Source organism: Pelobates fuscus, chromosome 4 (assembly GCF_036172605.1).
Source record: "Pelobates fuscus isolate aPelFus1 chromosome 4, aPelFus1.pri, whole genome shotgun sequence".
Classification (NCBI taxonomy): domain Eukaryota; kingdom Metazoa; phylum Chordata; class Amphibia; order Anura; family Pelobatidae; genus Pelobates; species Pelobates fuscus.
The window spans coordinates 26,662,101-26,685,347 of NC_086320.1; positions in this window are offsets into that span (position 1 = coordinate 26,662,101).

Below are 23,247 nucleotides of genomic sequence, written 5' to 3' on the forward strand. Positions count from 1 at the left end.
TATTTCGTATAAAATTATAGAACTTCCCAATAATGCATGAAGTAATAGTGTCTAATATCTATTGTTTTATGTGCTTACAGGGTATATATGTCACTTTCCTCAATGTCCTCAAAAGGTATCCCAGGACCTTTAAACCTGGTAGTTCTGCACATCAGCAGTTACTGCATATGAGTTTGAGTTGAGCATTGTTATGTTTCTAGTGGTCCACAGCTTTAGGGATTTGTCAACTTGAAGAAGAGCTGGATAGTTCATTATTGAACTCTCAAAAATCTAATATTCTATGGGAATCCAGGCAGTTTGATGTGAAAAGCTATTTAGGACTGTTAATTAATTTTTATCCTACATAACATCTCAGGACAGCTTGGCCACTCTTATATTTCCAGTGAAGAGAGTTCAAAATTGTCCCTTTTTGTCATATGTTGCCTGCAATACAAAAAAGAATATTACATTTAAATATATATATATATATATATATATATATATATATATATATATATATATATATATGTATATGCTGTTGGCTCAGGGTCACAAGTAGCAATTCTTTTGACAGATGGCTGAATCTACACTTTGCATAGAAATTTGAAATATATCAATTTTTAAAGACCTTTCTTCTCTTCCCGTAGTCTTCATCCATCTCCCTTTCCAGTGGCATCTAGTGCTTACTCTATACTCTAGCTGCACTCGTACTGGCCATATGTGTCCACATGACTTCAGGGAGTACTTCCTGTGGCCTCTATGTGCCGAGAACTTGGACAGCTAGTAAGTTAACTGTTTAAAAGTTTAAAAGTAAGTCGGGCAGCAGAAGACGTATAATAACAATTCATTTTTCTTTCTTTATCTATTTTCTGTCTTGGTCTCTTTATGTCTCTTTATGTCTCTGTATAATTCAGGAACATTCAGGTTACATAAATATTAATTCTTTAAAAATATTTTCTGATCATACTCTGGGCATACTCAAAAACGAAGTTTTCAAAAAAAAAAATAAAGAACTTTCACTTTTCAAAGGCCTAATAGTTTCAATGTCCTCATTTTTGAATAGTCATATAATTATTTTATGAACCATCAATAACATGACTTCAAATATTGTCCGAGAGGGATGGAATTTTCATGAAAGGACTCTTTACAAATGTTATAGATAAGCCACGAATGGTAAAACCTCTCAATACAAACTATTTATCTTCCCCTAAACAGCGGGTTACCTTTCAAATAGGAATATACTTTCAACGTCTATTGTTAGCGATAAGCTACAAATACAAAAAGAAACATCATAATAAAGGGAGAAAAAAAAACCTTTGTTCTTAAAGTCTTCCCAAAACCTTAGGACTCTTACACTATTTTTCTACTTTCTTTTCATTTCCTTTGTTTGATCATAATTACTTTGCTAGAGACGGCAAGTTGATGGATATTTTTCAACACGTCTACAGTGTGTCATAGTGATTTATGTAGCAGAACAGAATTACTATTTACCATTCAGGTTCCTTACTCAATTAAAACTGAAAATGGGTGTGCGACTTTATTGTCTGAGGAATAATTAATCGGGACATCTGAATAAATGAGTGATCATTAAATATATTAAAATCTAATGAGTTCAGTCCTCCTCTTACTAACAATGCTATTTTTAGATGTGAATCAGGAATATGCTGAATAGTGTGGTTGCTAATAAATGAATAATAACGACTGGTAAATTCTTCCTTTCATTAATTGTACATCATTCACATCATCCTCAGGCAGTGTTACATAAATAAGTGCCAGATTTTCCATAAATATGTGTTAAAATTTTAAAGAATCGTCAGTCACTGACAGTAACTCCTACAGACTGGTCACGATTTTTCAAAGTTTAGATTAGCATTTTGGGTTTAACAAAACTAGCTTTGTATTAAATGTTTCTAAAATTTAGAACACCATTTAGATAATTGTTAGGATTATAGCTAAATAAATAGAGGGAAAAGATTTCTATATCTAATACTAACAGTTTGTTCACCGTGAGATCAAATTGGTAAAAATATGTAAAAAAAAATCCACATTTTGGAATCAATGAAGACGAAAATTAAAGCGGAAACTAATGGATCTGTAACAAATTGAACTGATTTGTTTCGGATCTATTCATTTCGATAAGGATAGCAAATGATGGAGTTATGTACTAAACAACTGAAAGAACAAAAGGTCTTTTCTTAATTTTGATTGTTCAACTATTTAGTAGATAGTTCCCTAAATTGCTATCCTTTCCTTAAATATGGCAGTTCCACATAAGCATAGCAAATTAGAAAGTTATCTACTTAAAAGCTGAAAGATCAAAATTAAGAAATGGGCTTTCCTTAAAGGGACACTATAGTCACCAAAACTTAGCTTATTGAAGCAGTTTTGATGTATAAATTGTTTCCCTGCAGTGTCATTGCTCAATTCTCTGCCATTTAGAAGTAAAATACCTTTGTTTATGAACCCTAGTCACACCTCCCTGCATGTGACTTGCACAGCCTTCCTAAACACTTCCTGTAAAGAGTCAGCTAATGTTAATACTTCCTTCTCTGCAAATTATATTTAATTTAAAATGTATTATCCCCTGCACTGTTCATAGCTTGCTAGACCCCACAGAAGCCTCCTGTGTATGATTAAAGTTCACTTTAGAGAGCAGGCAATAAGAACTTTTAAAGTAAGTTACATCTAATTGAAAGTTAAACCATTTTTTGTCATGCATGGTGTGTGAGTCACAGTCAGTGCAGGTGTGGCTAGGGTTGCATGGGCAAACAAAAGGGATTTAACTCCTAAATTGCAGAGAATTGAGCAGTGAGACTGCAGGATCATGATCTATACATTAAAACTGCTTCATTAAGCTAAAGTTGTTTTGGTGACTATAGTGTCTCTTTAATTTAAAATGTTCAGCAACTTTGCAGATAACTCTCTAAATTGTTGTTATGTAACTTTGTGACTGCCACTTTAATTCATTCTTCATAGAGAATAATGGACATGGAAATTCTCCATAGGGAATAATGGACGTGGAAATTAACAACATTTTCGGTCAAATTTCAGTTAGCCTGGATTGATATTTTACTAATTTTGAAAATTAACGAATGAAAATGAAAAAATATTTTTTTTACCATGCACGTATATTCATGCAGAACATTATTCAAAAACATGATATTACTTCTGAAGTAACAGGATCATTTCATATACAAACAAGATCACAACAATTCTGATGACTAGAAAATAATACACAAACGGTAAAACTCAATGAAAAACAACAGCAATCTGTACAGAAAAATATATCAAGAATAATAAAACTAAGTAAAAAGTCATAAAAGTGTGCAACAGATAAAGATGAAATAAAAGAAAAAGGCTAATGAGAATAAGTTTATATGCTAAAAGGATTTCTTCAAGGGCATGAAACCTCAAAGGAATGTCTTTATAATAATGATGTGTTACACGTAGTACACGTAACATAATTCTAGAACTAACAATCTGCTGTTACACCAGAATAGATTCTAAATAGTGATGACGCGAACATGAAATTTTCGGTTCGCTAACGGCGAACGCGAACTTCCACAAACGTTCACGAACCGGCGAACCGGGCGAACAGCCATAGACTTCAATGGGCAGACGAATTTTAAAACCCACAGGGACTCTTTCTGGCCACAATAGTGATGGAAAAGTTGTTTTAAGGGGACTAACACCTGGACTGTGGCATGCCGGAGGGGGATCCATGGCAAAACTCCCATGGAAAATTACACAGTTGATGCAGAGTCTGGTTTTAATCCATAAAGGGCATAAATCACCTAACATTCCTAAATCAAAATGCATATGGATTGACACCTTGACATATGGAATGACACCTGTCCTCAGAGACCCTGATACACACTGACACAGAGCAGAATAGGGACTGTTCCCCCTACATAGGGTCACTTGGCAGATATGGATTGACACCTGTCCTCAGGGACCCTGATACACACTGACACAGAGCAGAATAGGGACTGTTCCGCCTACATAGGGTCACTTGGCAGATATGGATTGACACCTGTCCTCAGAGACCCTGATACACACTGACACAGAGCAGAATAGGGACTGTTAGCCCTACATAGGGTGACTTGGCAGATATGGATTGACACCTATCCTAAGGATCCCTGATACACACTGACACAGAGCAGAATAGGGACTGTTCCCCCTACATAGGGTCACTTGGCAGATATGGATTGACACCTGTCCTCAGAGACCCTGATACACACTGACACAGAGCAGAATATGGACTGTTCCCCTTACATAGGGTCACTTGGAAGATATGGATTGGCACCTGTCCTCAGGGACCCTGATACACACTGACACAGAGCAGAATAGGGACTCTTCCCCCTACATAGGGTCACTTGGCAGATATGGATTGACACCTGTCCTCAGAGACCCTGATGCATACTGACACAGAGCAGAATAGGGACTGTTCCCCTTACATAGGGTGACTTGGAAGATATGGATTGACACCTATCCTAAGGATCCCTGATACACACTGACACAGAGCAGAATAGGGACTGTTCCCCCTACATAGGGTCACTTGGCAGATATGGATTGACACCTGTTCTCAGGGACCCTGATACACACTGACACAGAGCAGAATAGAGACTGTTCCCCCTACATAGAGTCACTTGTCAGATATGGATTGACACCTGTCCTCAGAGACCCTGATACACACTGACACATAGCAGAATAGGGACTGTTCCCCCTACATAGGGTGGCTTGGCAGATATGGATTGACACCTATCCTAAGAATCCCCGATACACACTGACAAAGAGCAGAATAGGGACTGTTCCCCCTACATAGGGTCACTTGGCAAATATGGCTTGACACATATCCTAAGGATCCCTGATACACACTGACACAGAGCAGAATAGGGACTGTTCCCCATACATAGGGTCACTTGGCAGATATGGATTGACACCGGTCCTCAGAGACCCTGAATAGGGACTGTTCCCCCTACATAGGGTCACTTGGCAAATATGGATTGACACATATCCTAAGGATCCATGATACACACTGACACAGAGCAGAATAGGGATTGTTCCCCCTGCATAGGGTCACTTGGCAGATATGGATTGAAACCTGTCCTCAGGGACCCTGATACACACTGACACAGAGCAGAATAGGGACTGTTCCCTATACATAGGGTCACTTGGCAGATATAGATTGACACTTGTCCTCAGGGACCCTGATACACACTGACACAGAGCAGAATAGGGACTGATCCTCCTACATAGGGTCACTTGGCAGATATGGATTGACACCTATCCTAAGGATCCCTTATACACACTGACACAGAGCAGAATAGGGACTGTTCCCCCTACATAGGGTGACTTGGCAGATATGGATTGACACCTGTAATCAGAGACCCTGATACACCCTGACACGGAGCAGAATAGGAACTGTTCCCCCTACATAGGGTCACTTGGCAGATATGGATTGACACCTGTCCTCAGTTACCCTGATACACATTGACACAGAGCAGAATAGGGACTGTTCCCCCTACATAGGGCAACTTGGCAGACATGGATTGACACCTATCCTAAGGATCCCTGATACACACTGACACAGAGCAGAATAGGGACTATTCCCCCTACATAGGGTCACTTGGCAGATATGGATTGACACCTGTCCTCAGGGACCCTGATACACACTGACACAGAGCAGAATAGGGACTGTTCCCCATACATAGGGTCACTTGGCAGATATGGATTGACACCTGTCCTCAGAGACCCTGAATAGGGACTGTTCCCCCTACATAGGGTCACTTGGCAAATATGGATTGACACATATCCTAAGGATCCCTGATACACACTGACACAGAGCAGAATAGGGACTGTCCCCCCTACATAGGGTCACTTGGCAGATATGGATTGACACCTGTTCTCAGGGACCCTGATACACACTGACACAGAGCAGAATAGAGACTGTTCCCCCTACATAGAGTCACTTGTCAGATATGGATTGACACCTGTCCTCAGAGACCCTGATACACACTGACACATAGCAGAATAGGGACTGTTCCCCCTACATAGGGTGACTTGGCAGATATGGATTGACACCTATCTTAAGGATCCCTGATACACACTGACACAGAGCAGAATAGGGATTGTTCCCCCTGCATAGGGTCACTTGGCAGATATGGATTGACACCTGTCCTCAGGGACCCTGATACACACTGACACAGAGCAGAATAGGGACTGTTCCCTATACAACGGGTCACTTGGCAGATATAGATTGACACTTGTCCTCAGGGACCCTGATACACACTGACACAGAGCAGAATAGGGACTGATCCTCCTACATAGGGTCACTTGGCAGATATGGATTGACACCTATCCTAAGGATCCCTTATACACACTGACACAGAGCAGAATAGGGACTGTTCCCCCTACATAGGGTGACTTGGCAGATATGGATTGACACCTGTAATCAGAGACCCTGATACACCCTGACACGGAGCAGAATAGGAACTGTTCCCCCTACATAGGGTCACTTGGCAGATATGGATTGACACCTGTCCTCAGTTACCCTGATACACATTGACACAGAGCAGAATAGGGACTGTTCCCCCTACATAGGGCAACTTGGCAGACATGGATTGACACCTATCCTAAGGATCCCTGATACACACTGACACAGAGCAGAATAGGGACTATTCCCCCTACATAGGGTCACTTGGCAGATATGGATTGACACCTGTCCTCAGGGACCCTGATACACACTGACACAGAGCAGAATAGGGACTGTTCCCCATACATAGGGTCACTTGGCAGATATGGATTGACACCTGTCCTCAGAGACCCTGAATAGGGACTGTTCCCCCTACATAGGGTCACTTGGCAAATATGGATTGACACATATCCTAAGGATCCCTGATACACACTGACACAGAGCAGAATAGGGACTGTTCCCCCTACATAGGGTCACTTGGCAGATATGGATTGACACCTGTTCTCAGGGACCCTGATACACACTGACACAGAGCAGAATAGAGACTGTTCCCCCTACATAGAGTCACTTGTCAGATATGGATTGACACCTGTCCTCAGAGACCCTGATACACACTGACACATAGCAGAATAGGGACTGTTCCCCCTACATAGGGTGACTTGGCAGATATGGATTGACACCTATCCTAAGGATCCCTGATACACACTGACACAGAGCAGAATAGGGACTGTTCCTCCTACATAGGTTCACTTGGCAAATATGGCTTGACACATATCCTAAGGATCCCTGATACACACTGACACAGAGCAGAATAGGGACTCTTCCCCATACATAGGGTCACTTGGCAGATATGGATTGACACCGGTCCTCAGAGACCCTGAATAGGGACTGTTCCCCCTACATAGGGTCACTTGGCAAATATGGATTGACACATATCCCAAGGATCCATGAACACACTGACACAGAGTAGAATAGGGACTGTTCCTCCTACATAGGGTCACTTGGCAGATATGGATTGACACCTGTCCTCAGAGACCCTGATACACACTGACACAGAGCAGAATAGGGACTGTTCCGCCTACATAGGGTCACTTGGCAGATATGGATTGACACCTGTCCTCAGAGACCCTGATACACACTGACACAGAGCAGAATAGGGACTGTTAGCCCTACATAGGGTGACTTGGCAGATATGGATTGACACCTATCCTAAGGATCCCTGATACACACTGACACAGAGCAGAATAGGGACTGTTCCCCCTACATAGGGTCACTTGGCAGATATGGATTGACACCTGTCCTCAGAGACCCTGATACACACTGACACAGAGCAGAATATGGACTGTTCCCCTTACATAGGGTCACTTGGAAGATATGGATTGGCACCTGTCCTCAGGGACCCTGATACACACTGACACAGAGCAGAATAGGGACTGTTCCCCCTACATAGGGTCACTTGGCAGATATGGATTGACACCTGTCCTCAGAGACCCTGATGCATACTGACACAGAGCAGAATAGGGACTGTTCCCCTTACATAGGGTGACTTGGAAGATATGGATTGACACCTATCCTAAGGATCCCTGATACACACTGACACAGAGTAGAATAGGGACTGTTCCTCCTACATAGGGTCACTTGGCAGATATGGATTGACACCTGTCCTCAGAGACCCTGATACACACTGACACAGAGCAGAATAGGGACTGTTCCGCCTACATAGGGTCACTTGGCAGATATGGATTGACACCTGTCCTCAGAGACCCTGAATAGGGACTGTTCCCCCTACATAGGGTCACTTTGCAAATATGGATTGACACATATCCTAAGGATCCCTGATACACACTGACACAGAGCAGAATAGGGACTGTTCCCCCTGCATAGGGTCACTTGGCAGATATGGATTGACACCTGTCCTCAGGGACCCTGATACACACTGACACAGAGCAGAATAGGGACTGATCCTCCTACATAGGGTCACTTGGCAGATATGGATTGACACCTGTCCTCAGGGACCCTGATACACACTGACACGGAGCAGAATAGGAACTGTTCCCCCTACATAGGGTCACTTGGCAGATATGGATTGACACCTGTCCTCCGTTACCCTGATACACACTGACACAGAGCAGAATAGGGACTGTTCCCTCTACATAGGGCTTCTTGGCAGATATGGATTGACACCTATCCTAAGGATCCCTGATACACACTGACACAGAGGAGAATAGGGACTGTTCCCCCTGCATAGGTTCACTTTGCAAATATGGATTGACACATATCCTAAGGATCCCTGATACACACTGACACAGAGCAGAATAGGGACTGTTCCCCCTGCATAGGGTCACTTGGCAGATATGGATTGACACCTGTCCTCAGGGACCCTGATACACACTGACACAGAGCAGAATAGGGACTGATCCTCCTACATAGGGTCACTTGGCAGATATGGATTGACACCTGTAATCAGAGACCCTGATACACACTGACACGGAGCAGAATAGGAACTGTTCCCCCTACATAGGGTCACTTGGCAGATATGGATTGACACCTGTCCTCCGTTACCCTGATACACACTGACACAGAGCAGAATAGGGACTGTTCCCTCTACATAGGGCTTCTTAGCAGATATGGATTGACACCTATCCTAAGGATCCCTGATACACACTGACACAGAGCAGAATAGGGACTGTTCCCCCTGCATAGGGTCACTTGGCAGATATGGATTGACACCTGTCCTCAGGGACCCTGCTACACACTGACACAGAGCAGAATAGGGACTGTTCCCCATACATAGGGTCACTTGGCAGATATGGATTGACACCTGTCCTCAGAGACCCTGATACACACTGACACAGAGCAGAATAGGGACTGTTCCCCCTACATAGGTTCACTTGGCAAATATGGATTGACACATATCCTAAGGATCCCTGATACACACCGACACAGAGCAGAATAGGGACTGTTCACCCTACATAGGTTCACTTGGCAGATATGGATTTACATCTGTCCTCAGGGACCCTGATAAACACTGAAACAGAGCAGAATAGCAACTGTTCCCCCTACATAGAGTCACTTGGCAGATATGGATTGACACCTATCTTAAGGATCCCTGATACACACTGACACAGAGCAGAATAGGGACTGCTCCCCCTACATAGGGTCACTTGGCAGATATGGATTGACACCTGTCCTCAGAGACCCTGATACACACTGACACAGAGCAGAATAGGGACTGTTCCCCTTACATAGGGTCACTTGGAAGATATGGATCGACACCTGTCCTCAGGGACCCTGATACACACTGACACAGAGCAGAATAAGGACTGTTCCTCCTACATAGGGTCACTTGGCAGATATGGATTGACACCTGTCCTCAGAGACCCTGATACACACTGACACAGAGCAGAATAGGGACTGTTCACCCTACATAGGTTCACTTGGAAGATATGGATTGACATCTGTCCTCAGGGACCCTGATACAAACTGACACAGAGCAGAATAGCACATGTTCCCCCTACATAGAGTCACTTGGCAGATATGGAATGACACCTATCCGAAGGATCCCTGATACACACTGACACAGAGCAGAATAGCAACTGTTCCCCCTACATAGAGTCACTTGGCAGATATGGATTGACATCTATCCGAAGGATCCCTGATACACACTGACACAGAGCAGAATAGGGACTGCTCCCCCTACATAGGGTCACTTGGCAGATATGGATTAACACCTGTCCTCAGAGACCCTGATACACACTGACGCAGAGCAGAATAGGGACTGTTCCCCTTACATAGGGTCACATGGAAGATATGGATTGACACCTGTCCTCAGGGACCCTGATACACACTGACACAGAGCAGAATAGGGACTGTTCCTCCTACATAGGGTCACTTGGCAGATATGGATTGACACCTATCCTAAGGATCCCTGATACACACTGACACAGAGCAGAACAGGGACTGTTCCCCCTACATATGGTCACTTGGAAGATATGGATTGACACCTGTCCTCAGAGACCCTGATACACACTGACACAGAGCAGAATAGGGACTGTTCCCCTTACATAGGGTGACTTGGAAGATATGGATTGACACCTATCCTAAGGATCCCTGATACACACTGACACAGAGCAGAATAGGGACTGTTCCCCCTACATAGGGTCACTTGGCAGATATGGATTGACACCTGTTCTCAGAGACTCTGATACACACTGACACAGAGCAGAATAGGGACTGTTCCTCCTACATAGGGTCACGTGGCAGATATAGATTGACACCTGTCCTCAGGGACCCTGATACACACTGACACAGAGCAGAATAGAGACTGTTCCCCCTACATAGAGTCACTTGGCAGATATGGATTTACACCTATCCTAAGGATCCCTGATACACACTGACACAGAGCAGAATAGGGACTGTTCCCCCTACATAGGGTCACTTGGCAAATATGGCTTGACACATATCCTAAGGATCCCTGATACACACTGACACAGCAGAATAGGGACTGTTCCCCCTACATAGGGTCACTTGGCAGATATTGATTGACACCTGTCCTCAGGGACCCTGATACACACTGACACAGAGCAGAATTGAGACTGTTCCCCCTACATAGGGTCACTTGGCAGATATGGATTGACACCTGTCCTCAGGGACCCTGATACACACTGACACAGAGCAGAATAGGGACTGTTCCCCCTACATAGGGTCACTTGGCAGATATGGATTGACACCTGTTCTCAGAGACCCTGATACACACTGACACAGTGCAGAATAGGGAATGTTCCCCCTACATAGGGTCACTTAGCAGATATGGATTGACACCTATCCTAAGGATCCCTGATACACACTGACACAGCAGAATAGGGACTGTTCCCCCTACATAGGGTCACTTGGCAGATATGGATTGACACCTGTAATCAGAGACCCTGATACACACTGACACAGAGCAGAATAGGAACTGTTCCCCCTACATAGGGTCACTTGGCAGATATGGATTGACACCTGTCCTCCGTTACCCTGATACACACTGACACAGAGCAGAATAGGGACTGTTCCCTCTACATAGGGCTTCTTGGCAGATATGGATTGACACCTATCCTAAGGATCCCTGATACACACTGACACAGAGCAGAATAGGGACTGTTCCCCATACATAGGGTCACTTGGCAGATATGGATTGACACCTGTCCTCAGAGACCCTGATACACACTGACACAGAGCAGAATAGGGGCTGTTCCCCCTACATAGGTTCACTTGGCAAATATGGATTGACACATATCCTAAGGATCCCTGATACACACTGACACAGAGCAGAATAGGGACTGTTCACCCTACATAGGTTCACTTGGCAGATATGGATTGACATCTGTCCTCAGGGACCCTGATACAAACTGACACAGAGCAGAATAGCAACTGTTCCCCCTACATAGAGTCACTTGGCAGATATGGATTGACACCTATCCGAAGGATCCCTGATACACACTGACACAGAGCAGAATAGGGACTGCTCCCCCTACATAGGGTCACTTGGCAGATATGGATTAACACCTGTCCTCAGAGACCCTGATACACACTGACACAGAGCAGAATAGGGACTGTTCCCCTTACATAGGGTCACTTGGAAGATATGGATTGACACCTGTCCTCAGGGACCCTGATATACACTGACACAGAGCAGAATAGGGACTGTTCCTCCTACATAGGGTCACTTGGCAGATATGGATTGACACCTATCCTAAGGATCCCTGATACACACTGACACAGAGCAGAACAGGGACTGTTCCCCCTACATAGTGTAACTTGGCAGATATGGATTGACACCTGTCTTTAGAGACCCTGATACACACTGACACAGAGCAGAATAGGGACTGTTCCCCTTACATAGGGTCACTTGGAAGATATGGATTGACACCTGTCCTCAGGGACCCTGTGTCAGGATCGGGACAGGGATCCAACACGCAGAGTACAAAGAGTGGAAAGGTACGTATACCGGGCCTTAGAATGGCCGGACTAACGTACCGAGAGTAATAGAGAATAGTCAGAGACAAGCCGAGGTCGAGGGAACGGGAAGACAGATAAGCGAGAGACAAGCCGGGTCAAGGGATAACAGAGAAGCAGGGTAGTACAACAAGCCGAGTCAAAACCAAATAGAGCAAACTAGAATACCAGAGCACTGAGTGACTAGACAAGCTAGAACCACGACAGGGCAATGAGCTGAAGAGAGAAGTAAGCTTAAATACCCTGACTCTGGATGGTAATCACGCCTCTGACAAGTACCGATTGGATATCGGACACTTGAGTGACAGGTCGCTCGTGATAGCGTCATGACGTCACGTATTGAGCGTCCTGCTAGAAAAGGACGTGGATTCCTCGCGGCCGGTGTTTAAGTGACTGGATGAACCGCGAGGAACGAAGGAAACAGCTCGCCTGGACGGACAAACCACCAAGTCTCTACCTCCCTTAGAGGTAGAGGCCTCAGGTACCCTGACAGTACCCCCCCTCTCAGATACGCCCACCGGGCGGAAGGAACCGGGGCGAGATGGGAAGCGGAGGTGAAATGCTCTGCGAAGGCGAGAAGCATGAACGTCCTCCTGAGGTACCCAACTCCTCTCCTCAGGACCATATCCCCTCCAGTTGACCAGATATTGCAATTTTCCCCTTGAAATTCTGGAATCAATGATGGAGCTGACCTCGTACTCCTCCCGACCCTCCACCTGAACAGGACGAGGCGAGGAGACCTTAGAGGAGAATTTGTTGCAAATAAGAGGTTTCAACAAGGAGACATGAAAAGAGTTAGGAATGCGTAAGGCAGGTGGCAGAGCAAGGCGATACGCAACCGGGTTGATACGAGTGAGAACCCTGTAAGGACCTATGTAGCGAGGAGCAAATTTCATAGATGGAACTTTTAGGCGAATATTCTTAGTACTCAACCATACCCTATCCCCAGGAACAAAAACAGGAGCCGCTCTTCTATGCTTGTCAGCGTGTTTCTTGAACAACGAAGAACTATGTAACAGAATTTGCCGAGTCCGATCCCATAATCTCTTCAGGTTGGCGACATGATCATCAACCGACGGTATCCCCTGAGAAGAGGAAACCGAAGGAAAAATCGAAGGATGAAAGCCATAGTTCATGAAGAAAGGGCTAGAGCGAGTTGAATCACAAACAAGGTTATTGTGTGCGAACTCCGCCCAAGGAATCAGACCGACCCAATCGTCCTGGTGTTCGGAAACAAAGCAACGCAGATACTGTTCGATCTTTTGATTAGTACGTTCAGCAGCTCCGTTAGACTGAGGGTGATAGGCAGAGGAGAAGTTCAATTTGATACCCATTTGAGAACAAAAGGATCTCCAGAAACGTGAGACAAATTGAGAACCTCTATCAGAAACAATCTCCGAAGGAATCCCATGTAGGCGAAAAACCTCTCTCGCAAAAATCTCCGCCAATTCAGGAGAAGTCGGAAGTTTAGGTAATGGTACGAAATGAGCCATCTTAGTAAATCTATCCACCACCGTGAGAATAACAGTCTGTCTCTTGGAAGCAGGTAAATCAACGATAAAGTCTATGGACAAACAGGACCAAGGTTTCTCAGGAACGTCCAAGGGGTGTAACAGGCCACATGGAGAAGCATGAGGTAGTTTAGTCTTGGCACAAGTCTCACAAGCTGCGACGAACTCCTCAATATCTTTTCGAAGTGAAGGCCACCAGAAGTCCTTGGATATCAGAGAGTATGTCTTGCGAATACCAGGATGACCAGCTATCTTACTTTCGTGAAAACATTGTAAGAGCTCCAGTTGAAGTTCAGGAGGAACAAAGTTTCTTCCTTCCGGAGTGTTTCCGGGAGCTAGATGTTGTGACTTCAAGATCTGGTCAAGTAGCGGAGAATGAATTTTAAGACTGGTATTAGCAATAATATTGCATTTGGGTACAATGGAGGACACAAGTGGTTCAACTGAAGCAGAAGGCTCAAATTGGCGAGATAGCGCATCGGCTTTAGAATTCTTTGAGCCAGGTCTGTAAGTCAGAACGTAATTGAAATGGGTAAGAAACAACGACCAACGAGCCTGCCTGGAGGACAAACGCTTGGCCTCTCCGATATAAGACAAATTTTTGTGGTCTGTTAGAATGGTAACAGGATGTAAAGTACCTTCCAATAAATGTCTCCACTCTTTCAAAGCCTTGATAACCGCTAGTAATTCTCTGTCACCAATGTCATATCTGCTCTCAGTACCGGACAATTTTTTAGAGAAAAATCCACATGGATGTAATGGTTTATCAACACCCAACCTTTGAGATAGGACAGCACCTAAACCAGTCTCTGATGCGTCTACCTCAAGTAGAAAAGGCAGGGAAGTGTCGGGGTGAACTAAAATTGGAGCGGAAGCGAAAAGCTCCTTGAGAGTTTTGAACGCAAGAAGAGCTTCAGTAGTCCAATTCTTAGTATCAGCCCCCTGTTTGGTCATATTAGTGATAGGTGCGATAATTGAAGAATAGCCCTTAATAAAGCGCCTATAATAATTAGAAAAACCAATAAATCTCTGTACGGCTTTAAGACCTTTGGGTAAAGGCCACTCTAGAATGGACTGGAGTTTATCCGGATCCATCTTAAATCCCTCCCCAGAGATCACATAGCCGAGAAAGGTTACCTGGGTTTGATCAAAGCTACATTTCTCCAACTTGCAGTACAAACCATGCTGAAGAAGCTTGTGCAAAACCCTCCTGACTTGCTTGTGATGAGTCTCAATCTCACTAGAATGTATAAGTATATCATCTAGGTATACAATGACGCACTCTTGCTGAAATTCCCTAAGAACCTCATTTATCAGATCTTGGAATACCGCTGGTGCATTGCATAACCCAAAAGGCATAACCGTATATTCATAGTGGCCATAGCGAGTATTGAATGCCGTCATCCACTCATGTCCCTGCTGGATTCTCACCAAGTTATATGCCCCTCTGAGGTCTAACTTGGTGAAAATTGTAGAGCCCTTCAAACGATCGAAGAGTTCGGTGATCAAGGGAATCGGGTAGGCATTTTTAATGGTTATCTTATTTAAGCCTCGATAATCAATACAAGGTCTCAAAGAACCATCCTTCTTTTTAACAAAAAAAAATCCAGCCCCGGCAGGAGAGGAGGACCTCCTGATGAATCCCTTGTCTAAATTCTCGTGAATATACTCCTCTAGAACTGAGTTCTCTTTCGTAGATAATGGGTATACATGACCTCTGGGGGGCATGGTACCAGGGAGTAGGTTAATTTTGCAATCAAAGGACCTGTGTGGGGGTAAGGTATCGGCTTTCTTTTTGTCAAATACTGCCTTTAAATCTAGATACTGAGGCGGAATTTGTGTTTCTGTAGGATTGTCAGAGTTAGCCGATGTGTTGGTTAACCCGAGAGGTAAGACCTTCCGCAAGCATTTTTCTTGACAATTCTGTCCCCACGAAACTATCTCCCCTGACTCCCAATTAATAATAGGGTTGTGTCTCCTCAACCAGGAGTACCCCAGGACTATGGGAATAGACGGAGAAGAAATGAGCAGTAAGGATACGTCCTCTTTATGTAGGATGCCAACAGTTAAGTTAATCGGTATGGTCTCATGGAAAATAACAGGCTCAAGTAACGGTCTACCATCGATGGCCTCAACAGCCAGTGGTGTCTCTTTTAACTGGGATGGAATAGCATGCTTGGCAGCAAAACCCTGATCTATAAAGCTCTCAGCAGCTCCAGAATCGATTAGTGCCATAGTCTTAACTACTCCCTTTTCCCACTTTAAAGAGACGGGTAACAGAAGTCTGAGCTCTTTGTAGTTGTGAATAGAGGACAAAGTAGAAACACCCAAGGCCTGTCCTCTAGAGAAACTTAGGTGCGAGCGTTTCCCGAACGATTGGGACAATTTAGGCGTAAATGACCTCTGACTCCACAATACATACATAAACCCTCCCTTCTCCTGTACTGTCTCTCCCTCTCTGTGAGATGAGTACTGCCTATCTGCATAGGTTCAGGAATGCGTAAGTCCTCGAACTCAGAATTTTGAAAGGTAGGCGCTAGTTTAAAGGAGGGTCTACGGGTCCTATCTCGAGTGTTCTGCCTCTCTCTTAAGCGTTCATCAATACGAGATATAAAAGAAATTAACTCCTCCAAACTCTCAGGGAGTTCTCTAGTAGCGACCTCGTCAAGAATTACATCTGACAACCCATTCAGAAACACATCTATATAAGCCTGTTCGTTCCACTTAACTTCTGCCGCCAAGGACCTGAACTCTAGTGCATAATCCACAAGTGTTCGATTGTCCTGTCTAAGGCGCAACAGTAATCTAGCTGCATTGACCTTTCTACCAGGAGGGTCAAAAGTTCTTCTAAACGCAGCTACAAAGGCATTATAATTATAGACTAGTGGATTATCATTCTCCCATAAAGGATTGGCCCATCTCAGGGCTTTCTCAATGAGTAAAGTAATAACAAATCCAACCTTCGCTCTATCTGTAGGATAAGAGCGGGGTTGTAATTCGAAATGGATGCTAATCTGGTTCAGAAAGCCACGACACTTCTCCGGTGACCCGCCATAACGTACTGGTGGGGTAATACGGGAAGAAGCACCTACAGTAGCTACCTCTAGACCTGAGACTGCAGGAGAGATAGAAGGAGTACGTGTCTCCTCAGGTGGATTACTAGCACGAGACAAAAGTGCCTGTAGTGCCAAAGCCATCTGATCCATTCTATGCTCCATGGCGTCAAACCTGGAATCCGAAGAACCAAGCTGACTGTTTGTACCTGCAGGATCCATTGGCCCTGTCGTAATGTCAGGATCGGGACAGGGATCCAACACGCAGAGTACAAAGAGTGGAAAGGTACGTATACCGGGCCTTAGAATGGCCGGACTAACGTACCGAGAGTAATAGAGAATAGTCAGAGACAAGCCGAGGTCGAGGGAACGGGAAGACAGATAAGCGAGAGACAAGCCGGGTCAAGGGATAACAGAGAAGCAGGGTAGTACAACAAGCCGAGTCAAAACCAAATAGAGCAAACTAGAATACCAGAGCACTGAGTGACTAGACAAGCTAGAACCACGACAGGGCAATGAGCTGAAGAGAGAAGTAAGCTTAAATACCCTGACTCTGGATGGTAATCACGCCTCTGACAAGTACCGATTGGATATCGGACACTTGAGTGACAGGTCGCTCGTGATAGCGTCATGACGTCACGTATTGAGCGTCCTGCTAGAAAAGGACGTGGATTCCTCGCGGCCGGTGTTTAAGTGACTGGATGAACCGCGAGGAACGAAGGAAACAGCTCGCCTGGACGGACAAACCACCAAGTCTCTACCTCCCTTAGAGGTAGAGGCCTCAGGTACCCTGACACCCTGATACACACTGACACAGAGCAGAATAGGGACTGTTCCCCCTACATAGGGTCACTTGGCAGATATGGATTGACACCTGTCCTCAGAGACCCTGATACACACTGATGATGTAGAATTATTAAAAAAATCTTATTGTACTTATATTGAATTGCTGCTCTAACTCTGTATTAACCTGATACTGTGACAAATCCTCCATTTTGTCCTCATAACCTGACTTCTCCATATGAAAACTACATTACATGACAGTATTTCTCAGCACATCTAATACAATAGACAAAGACTGTATTCTCCATAAGGATATGACTAACCCAGGAACTGTTGAGTTTCCCCTAACTCGCAACATAGTATAATTTAAAGGCCATGAGAACACAGTAGTAATGAAATGTTCTATTCATAAGAGACCTTGCACCTAACCACGAGATCTGACATCACCGACCGAGTAAAATGACGCTCAAGACCCCCTTGTCCCCACCCGTGTCTAGAATAATACCACCTCCTGGTGGGTGGACACGGAACTAACCACTTAGTTTTTGATCCAATTAATTATATTGATAGGTGGACACTAATCCAGACACTTAACAATTAATCCAATTAATGATGTTTATTCACTGATATCTTGATAATCAATGATGACGAAAATGTCTCTTAAAAGGGCCTGCGCGCCCTCTGATTTTGCACTTGCCAATAAATTTCCTCAAAGTTATTTTAACCTGAACTCCGTGTGTCAGACTGAATTACTTCAGCGTATATACGCAATTCAATTCTCTTTAATTTGGACAGGAACAGATAGACACTTAAACATTTTGGTTTACTGAAAAAGTACCATAACAACTTTGGCGCCCGAACAGGGACTCCGGGCTATGTCTGGCCGGTGAGCCGTCCTAAGGAAGACAAGGGTGGACGGAGGAATCCAGGGGGAAGGAAAGGAGATTGATCACCTCCAGGTACACGGTAGAGACTTCTGCAGAGCCACCGGTATGTTCCGGCCCCTTTGATTGACCCGTCCACGTGTCTGTGATTGCTTCCCGGGAGGACATCAAAGACAGGTAATATCTTGCCCGGAGTCTTATTACCCATTTGTTACCTGCATTTAGTCTATCTGTTGCCTGGGTGTGTCTAGTTTGGTTGCCCGGGCTGAATGTTTATTTGTTTCCCCTTTTTGGGATAAAGGGGGGGGGGTGGACCCGGGGGATTTGCCTGGAGTCCTGTTGCCTGTTTTACTCCTTTTAGGAGCCACGTGTTTGTGGCTGTAAGGAAAAAGGGGGGTTGACCTGTGGAAGTTTCCTGGGGGTCTTCTTTGCCTGTTTACTTCTTTTAGGAGCCTCGTGGCTGTGGCTGTATGGAAAAAGAAGTTTGTGGAACTGTGGGATCTGTGTAGAATCATAGTTTCCTGTGATCCAATTTTGTGTCACTCTGATAGCCTAGCTAGCTTCACTGTGCGCTTTCGGACCCTCCAGCTCTAGTTGAGTTGGGGGCATCCTGAACCGGACCCTCCAGCTCTAGTTGAGTTGGGGACGTCCTGACCCGGACCCTTCGGCTCTAGTTGAGTTGAAGGTCCACTGATTATTTAATTGTGGTAGGAGACTTAGCCTTGTGGCAGGGGACTCAGTTTCCTGGGGGGATTCAGGCAGGCATTGCTTGTTTTCCGCATCACGTGGTAGTGAGACTTATAAAGTGGGTTTTATAGGGGCACTACGAGGGTGAGGGTAGCGCGGCCACTTTTATGTGGACTGCTGTAACGAGGGAGGCCAGACAGGATTCAGGTATGGTTGCTGTTTCCTGTGGCCGCTTATAGTGAGACTTGAGGAAGTCATTCTCCGAGCGGGGACACTACGAGGTTGAGAAAGGTGACTTTGGAGTAAGCACATGTAGAAGGAAAGGGATTACTGTTGATTTCATTTGAACTGTGATGCATGCACTGTATTCCATTTGTATTGTTGTCTTGTTTGCTTAATTAGGAGTCTTACAAACTCCTGTGTCTGTCTCTAAGGATTTTCCCTTACCTTTTACCTTTTCTACACTTCCTGTACTATTATACTATCCACTCCCATTCCTCTTATAAGAGAAGTGATTGGTCACACACTTCTCACCTCGCTCCAATCTGTGTCTACCACCCCGGGTAGGCGGATTCAGTGACTAGTCTACGTTTTGGGAAGACGCACCTGAGAAGGGCCCACGATTCTCGGGTGGCAGTCGAGCATTGTAGACGTTCCTGTTCAATTTTCCTTGTCTTTCCCTATATCTAGGACGCTGGTGTAGGGGAAAAGGGATTATGGGGCAGGATTTAAGTAAGCCCAGTAAGGGCTGGTTAGCATGTGATTTAGTTGATGACAGAGAGGGTGAGGAGATGGTTAAAGGTGTTGAAAAGATTGCAAAAGTTTGTAAAATTGCTGTGCCGACATGTGGTAGATTACAACCAGAAAGTTGGCGTAGATTGTTGATGAAGAAGAAAGGCAAGCTTGCAAATTATGATTTATTAAAAACAGCTGAAGCATGGTACAGAGTAGCGAAGGCTATTCAGCAAGAAGGTTGGGTTGAGGAAGAAATAATTCACAAGGGTGTGAAAATGTTTGTGTACCATAATAATTATGTTACTGGGGCTCTTCCTCAGCCAGCGCCCCAAAATGGCGCCCGGGGGATGTCTATCCCAAAGATCCAGTCCGTAATGGGAGATTGCCAGCTGACTATCTATCCCACTCCCAAACCTCCCAATCCCCATCCCGTCACCTCTCCCGTTTGCCCGGTCCTAAATTCTGATGGATCCTACTTTTCCCCTTCTCCCTCCCTAACATTCCCATCATCCTCATCCATCCCCAAGCCACCTTCTGAGTCTAATGCTAACATCTCATCTGCCATTCCTTCCTCACACTTTGTCTCCGTAGATAATCCTACCCTCCCATCTGCATCTGCCCAGTTCACTAACCCCTCCTCTCCTGCCACTGTCAATCTTGCTGATCCCACTCCGGCTCCTCCTTCTTCACCCGCCTCTACTGACTCTTCTCCACCCTCTCCCTCGCCCGCCCCGACCACAGCCCAGGTTCCCACCCCCTCTGCTAATCCCTACCCAACCTTCCTGCCCACTCCAGGTTCCGCCCCAACCCCCACCCAAATGGCCTGGCCATACCCCTTCCCATACCCCTATCCTCACTGGCCATACCCCTTTCCCCAAGTCACTCCCCAGGTTCCGGTCATGCCCAGTCCGGTTCAGTCCGCCCCGGATGTGCCCACATCCAACATGGCCGCCACATCTTCCCTTAACCCCAATGCAACTTCCTTCCCCGCCTCCAATATGGCGGCCCCCAGCCATTCAGCACCCCTGATGCCGGTGCTTCCCGGTGATTACCGGCCCCAAGGTTATGACCCAATGGCAACTCCCGCCTCCGGAGCTCCCTCCTATCCCCCGGCCCTGTCTCCTCAGGTGTTCCCCTCACGCAGAAGGTCCCAGATCATAGAGCTAGATGAGGAAGAGGATGACAGGCTGTCCCAGGGTTCAATGGAGGCTGCGAGAGCCCACCGTTCTATTGAAGATCCCTTCGGCCATCAGGGTCGGGGAGAACAGGCCCCTCCTAAATATGTCGCTTTTAACCCCACACAAGCTAGTGCTTTAATGAAATCTCTCCCTGACCCAGAGAAGCAGCCTATGCCTTTTTACCGAGGGATAGTTCAGATACAAAAGACTTATTCCGCCGCCTGGCGTGACCTACTGAGCATTTGTGCTATTAAAGCAGGGGATGCATATTGGCCCAGCATGGCCCGCCACCTCATTACAGATCTGCTTACAAGTGATGTTGATTACCCCTCCGGAGTAACCTTTTGCAATCAATTAAGAGATTGGGCTAAGGATAAACTTGCAGATCAAGCTGCTGGCCTTACTGATGTTGTGCAAGACAAAGGAGAATCCGTGGAAAGGTTTCATGCAAGACTATATCAAATGTTTACAGATTTGGGATTTGATCTCACTGACAAAATTCATTCACAAATGCTATCAGGTGCGTTTGTCCAAGGTGTTAAAGATTCCATACGCAAGGGAATCATTGCTGCACGCCCTGAATACAAGGTTGTTCCCCTAGATACGTTACTCCTAGTTGCTAGAGGTTTGGAATCTGCCCAAACCCCCAGAAGACCCAATCCAGCTCCTCTCAGGGTGGCCCGTGCCACCCCCATCACCCCTGGCACCAAGGGTGTCAAGTTAGAGGACGTAACATGTTTTAATTGTGGGGCTAAGGGACACTACAGAAGTGACTGTCCAGAACCCAAAAGGGAACCGGGGGAGCCCAAAAATTTTCCCACAGGGGAGCCCAAAAAGTTTCCCAAGCCTGCCCCGGCCCCTAAGGCCGAGAAAACGGTTCCAATTGTTGAGGAACCAGATGATGATTAGGATACTGGCAAACCTGTGTCATTAACCCCTGTCATGGCAGTGTCTACAGGGGATAAAGGGGGAGGGCCACTTGCCACAGTGACTTTACCCATTGAAGGCCAACCTACCACATTTCTTATTGACACAGGCGCAGCCCGAAGTGTTCTCAGAGAACAAGACCTGCCAGACCCATCTTTCTTGTCAAGTATTGATGTCTCCTGTGTTGGAGTGGATGGCCAACCGAGACTCAGTCCTCTAACAACCCCTCTGCGGGTTGGCACAAGCTTACTTGCTCGTTTTGTAGTTTCCTCCACATGCCCAATTAACCTGTTAGGCGCTGATGTCCTCTCACGCCTGCAGGCATCTATAACCTTCACTCCAGATGGACAGGTAGAAATGTTTACACCTCTATCTGTTTCTGACACTTCAGCCCTGTGCTCCTTACCTTTGATGCTGCAATTAGAAAAACCCAATGAGGAAGCAGCAGAACCTAGGTCCAATTTCCCAGATGAGTTAAAAACTCAGGTGCCTGCTAAGTTATGGTCCTCAGGCCCAGAGGATATAGGTCATCTAAATGTCCCACCTGTGGTGGTTAAGCTTATTCCAGGAGCTAAGTTACCAAGGAAACCACAATATCCTCTAAAACCAGCACAGGCTGCAGCCATTTCTATTCACATCAAAGCGCTCCTGGAAAAGGGTGCTTTAGTGGAGTGTAAATCAGAATGTAATACTCCATTATTTCCTGTGAAGAAAAAGACTCTAAAAGGTGAGCCAGTAAAGTACAGGATGGTTCAGGATCTCCGTGCGGTCAATGAAGCCACTGTCCTGGACACCCCTCTTGTACCAAACCCCCATACCCTGCTCTCTGGCGTCCCACCTTCTGCAAAGTATTTCACAGTCATTGACCTAGCTAATGCTTTTTTCAGTGTTCCACTAGATCCATCCTGTCAATACCTGTTCGCTTTCACCCATGAAATGCAACAATATACATGGACTGTCATGCCCCAAGGGGCACAAAATTCTCCAAGTCAATTTGCCAAAGCCATGTGTACTATTCTTGACCCATGGCAAGCTGAA